Source organism: Formica exsecta, unplaced genomic scaffold, assembly GCF_003651465.1.
Source record: "Formica exsecta isolate Colony F162 unplaced genomic scaffold, ASM365146v1 scaffold237, whole genome shotgun sequence".
Classification (NCBI taxonomy): Eukaryota; Metazoa; Arthropoda; class Insecta; order Hymenoptera; family Formicidae; genus Formica; species Formica exsecta.
Window position 1 is genome coordinate 682,917 of NW_021849649.1, and position 5,207 is coordinate 688,123.

At 30.8% G+C, this 5,207-nt stretch overlaps 1 protein-coding gene across 4 annotated transcripts in view; it reads left to right on the forward strand.

The window, feature by feature from the left end:
* Window positions 1-4,665: 4,665 nt before the first annotated feature.
* The window catches only part of LOC115235984 (1-phosphatidylinositol 4,5-bisphosphate phosphodiesterase gamma-1), a 7,640-nt gene continuing 7,098 nt past the window's right edge, over window positions 4,666-5,207 (forward strand). For 3 of the 4 annotated variants that reach the window (XR_003884112.1, XR_003884114.1, XM_029808158.1), the window contains exon 1: window positions 4,666-4,822. The gene's annotated coding sequence lies outside the window, so the exon portion shown is untranslated. Of the gene's footprint in view, window positions 4,823-4,917; window positions 5,088-5,207 lie in introns of all 4 variants that reach the window. The other variant, XR_003884113.1, reaches the window with a different exon arrangement.

The window sequence follows — 5,207 nt, forward strand, 5'->3', positions numbered from 1 at the left end:
ATTCATATATATAATATAAAAGTATATTGAAAAAAGTATAAAATTTTTTTGGAATAGTATGATGATTTATGCATGTATTTTATTATATATATAGAATAGTACATATATCTAAAAGCACTAATCCAAGACTGATGTCCTACAGTGGCGGGATGTCCAATATCTGCAAATAGTTTCTTAAAAGAAACCAAAAACCGATGTTAATATTCCAAGTGCCTAGAAATAGTTCCTCAACAAAAACCAAAAATTATATTAATTAATAGTTAATTGTTAAAATATATTTGTTCGTAACCATAATTTTTTTATCAAAAAAGTCACTCAAATAATTAATTCTAAGCTTTTTTTTCGTAGCATTTAAATAAATTATATTGTCGATTTTTTTCTGATATCGAGGTACCCATTCGATTTGTCTCGAAGTTTTTAAATATCCGCACATTTTACGTTATATTAATATATATAATTTCATATATATATCATTCATATATTGTTCATTATCATTCATATATATAATATAAAGGTATATTGAAAAAAGTAATTATTAAAAAAATATAAAGCTATACACAATAATTATATCCATGTTTAATCTACTGTTAAATCTTTCTTTTTCATAAAAACAATAATTTTCGTTAATACTAATAATAATAGAAGAACACTTAACAAAGAGAAGAAAATATATTTTTCTTCTAAACAAATATATACTGTTTAAATTAATTTCTTAATTCCTTTTGTTGCTCCTGGCCATTTTCTGCATCAATCTCTAACCAGAGATCGAAAAAAGAGATACATACTCCTTTTATCGTCAGCTATTTATTATTGCCGGCGAATAAGCGCAAGATTTTTCTTACGCTCGTAAGGAGATAAACTCCTTCTTTTGCCGGATAATTATTGTCCAAATAATTTAATTGATTGATTATTTGGTCTTATACCAGTCAAAACAAAGTTTAAGAGCAGTATCTACAAGCAAATTCTACGATATGGATGAACTATAAGAAATTAGGATAAGATCGGCGCGCGTTATAAGAGTAAGTTACCATCAGACGTATATAATTGATAAAATTACCAGCGTTCTTTATTCAATAAATCAAATAAAATCTACAAATTGGAAAAAAATGTTTTCCATAATCTTACTTTTTTAATTTAGATTTTAATTTACTTTTGCAATAGATGCAATATATATCAAATGAATTTATTAAAAGTTAATTCAACTTAATCTGGTTTAGCTCATCCATTTAAAAGTAACGGATTTATCTACAATTTATCTACAATCTATAATCTACATCTACAATCTCTACAAATCCGTTACTCTTTAAAATTAAATAAAAGTTTCTCACTCACCGGCACTGATGCGCAACAGCGGAGTTGTTGGGCTTGAGGCTACGTTGTCTGTAACATACAAATATAAAATTCAAATTATAGGAGCGCCCAAAATATAATTAATATTTCAGAAAATTTTTATTTTACGTGAAGAATTTTATATCCGATGCGTACAATAATAAACAGATACATAAATATGAAACAATTTTATAAATTCTAAAAAAAGTATTTTTGTTAATAATAAAAACATTTATCGGATTTATGTCTTTTTTCTAATTTTCTCTTGCTTAATTCATTCCAATAATAAGACCGAATTAATGCGCGATTTTTAACCAATATACAAATAATAAACACTCACCCTTGGGTTGCTCCGCCGGTGCAGGATGCCTCTCCTAGGCCTCCTCCTCCTCTCAGAATTTCAGGGTCGCTACGTTGATCTGTAACATATAAATAGAAGATCCAAATTATAGCAGCGCTCAAAATAATTAATATTCTAAAAAATTTGTAATACGCATTGAATTTTATATTCGATGTATATAATAAGCAGATTAATAAAACAATTTTATAAATTTTGTAAAGAACACTACTAATAACTCTAATAATTACATATAAAAACTGTAATCTAAAAGTAGAAACTTTTACAAGATTATAGCTTTCATATAAAAATCATTTTTTCTAATTCTCTTTTGTTTAAATTATATAAATAAAAAATTAAATTACGCAATTAATTGCTTAATTTAAATAGCACGTACAATTAATAAACAATTAATATAAAATAAATTACTTACCACAGGGTTGTTCCACCGGTGTCCGATGCCTCCTCCTCCTCTCAGGTTGATTCACACGCGCGATACTTTAAACGGCACTCCCGCACTTTTATTAAAAGATATTACTTCCGCACTTGTACGCGCGATACTTTGAACGACACTCCCGCACTTTCGAATTTCGGCACGATCGAACCCCGCTTCACGTGAGAATCACACTTCGGCCACATATGAGCCATTGTGCGACTCGTGGCAATGCAGTGTTGACACGCGACGCGAAAGACGCGAAAGACGCGAAAGCCGTCCGCGGCACGGTGACGGTACCGACGATACGACGAGCCGTCCGCGGCATTATTACTTCACTGCTCGAGTGTCGTCGTGCGAATGATAACAAGGCCGAAGCACGTAAACATTAGCGCGCTTGTTTAAATCGTGCAAATAATAATAACACGTAGGAAAGGAATTTGAGCGTCTCGCCCCACTACAGTTCTATTCAAGCGTCTTCGTATGAATAATAACAAAGCTGTGATACGTAAACAATGTTTACGCGCGTCAATGTTTACGCCGCTAAAGCCGAATACTATATGTTATTGATAATTTGCGGCCGAAATATTTTCCGTACTATGACGTATATACAAACGGAATATTAAATTATACAAGTATTTTAAATTATAGATCGATTATTTAATAAAACGAATTTAAAACGATTAATATATCATGGAGCTTATCGTTATGTTAATTACTCGGATCTGCGATTAGACTATTTTATTGCGCGTTCTCAATCCGAATTATATTTAAATCATCGAAAAGTCAAACGGAAAAGCATTGGACGAAATATAATTGAACTTTAAGTATTTTTTGAGAAATAATTATTGTTTATAAAGGGAGAGAAAGATCGCGAATAGAACAATAATTTACAATTTTGATTCCTATCACTTCGATTCTTGATTATATGTGTATACATCACGCGCGAAATACGCGCCTTGAGATTTATCATTGCGATATAATTAGGTATTATTTAAATTTAAAGTATGTAAAAGATAATTAATATTTATTATACCAAATTATTCCCTGATAGTTGACGCGACCCCGTGTGGAAAAAAAAGAAATTTGACCGAACGTCTCGCAGCATTACTTTTCTGTTCGAGTGTCGTCGCGAATATGTAAATAAAAAAAAAAAAATTTTAATTTTAAATTTTCTCACAATTCCGGCTTTTTATTTAGAATTCTGGATAACATCCCACGAGATATAAAAGAAACTTTTAACATTTTTATACTCAAATCGATATTGCAAGAAATATCGCGATCTTTTTATCGTTTTTATCTATTATCATTTATAAAAACTAAATGGCGCATTTTATAATATTTTATATAACACACACATTTTGTAATATTTTAATAATATGCCGTGAGCAGCTCTCATCGAGATATCCACTTTTAAAAAGGCATGTTAAATCGATACTAGCAAGTATTGTTATTTCTTTTCCGCGATGCTGATTGGTTATCTTGACGCTGCGCTGTGCATTACTTTATATTTTTATATCAATAAAAGCTTGTCATAAATGAGCGACGTATTTGACAGTTCAAATCGAGGGGCTATGCACTAGTGAGTGCGATGAACAAAAGTGATTTCAGATTGAAGTCGATTTCAAATGATTTTATCGATTTCATGAATACTTCAAGCAATTAGAAAACCATGTGATTTAATGTGATTTCGTACGATCCGATCAGTGATTTCTGAAATCATTTCTAATTCTACGTGATTTCATACTGATTTCAAAAGTTCAGAGATTTCATTCTGATTTCAAGTTTTATTTCAATGATATTTTCGTGACTTCGATTTCGAAAGATTTTTTTCCAATTTTAACCGATTTCTCGTGATTTCGATTTTGATTTTATACCGGAGTGCTTCAATGATTTCCTGAATGAATAGCCCTTCAGTTCAAATATTAAGTGTGTGTGCGTGTGTAATTTTTATTTAATTTATTTTGAGAAAACGGAGAACTAGAGTTAATATGTGTATATGTGTGTGTAAGTAATTATACATACATATATATAAAATAAATGGCGCGCGCATAGCGCGGCGCGCTTTTAGTGTTCTAGTATTATAGAAAATGGAAGCCAGGGTGCCAGGATTAGAAAGAGACATCCCAGTGAGCAATATGTTATCAAAAGAAATTCATAAAATAAAAGAGTCAAGTTTAAGAGTCGGACTTCCGAAAACACCATCAAAATGATAATATTATGATATCAATAAGTCCTCCAATGCGTCGATTTTAGAGGAAAGAAAGACATCATATAATTGACATCTAAAAGAATTCCACAATCTGACTTCTATCTTCTTGAATGAATCTCTGTCTCTTTTTACATATCATCTAAAAACATTTCTTATTTTCCACTCTTAAAAAACATTAAATCGATGTTCAAACATATTAAAATGTTTTTGACAATTATTTAAATAGTATCAACCCCAATCAGCGAATCTCTAACAAAGATAGCGATCCACCCAGCATGTATGTATCCTTTCCTACGAATCGGGTCATTCCCCCACCCTGGAAGCTCACTCCCAGTAAATCTCCCATATATCTATACAGTCCAAGATGCCGAGTGTATACGAAACGTAACGTCACCTCGCACCGGAAATAATCCATGTAAACGCTTATTGCAAACAATACCTACACATGATAAATGCAACATATTTTTTTATCGCATAATATCATCAATACAGCGTATCATTTCGGAGACAGGTATGATATATCTTTAAACATCATAAAACGCGTAGCGATGTGGGTAATAAAAATGATCATGCGTTGAAAAAATTCACGGCACGATGTATTTGCAGGATTGAGTTTTGAAATTGGCACTTTTGGACAGGCAAAGAATCTCGAAATACATGCTTATATACATAATAAATTATAATTGTAATTATTTTATATCCCGATTACGTTCCACGGAAAGTAATCTAGAATTTTCGTGGAATAGTCTTCACTAGGTTATGTTTACATTACAAAGGTTAGGAAAAGATATTTTAACCGACTAAAGAAAATGTAAATTTATTTTTGATATAATTGATGCAAAGGAATAGCAAAAAATAATTATAATCAGCTTGAGCATTATATAGAAATATATATA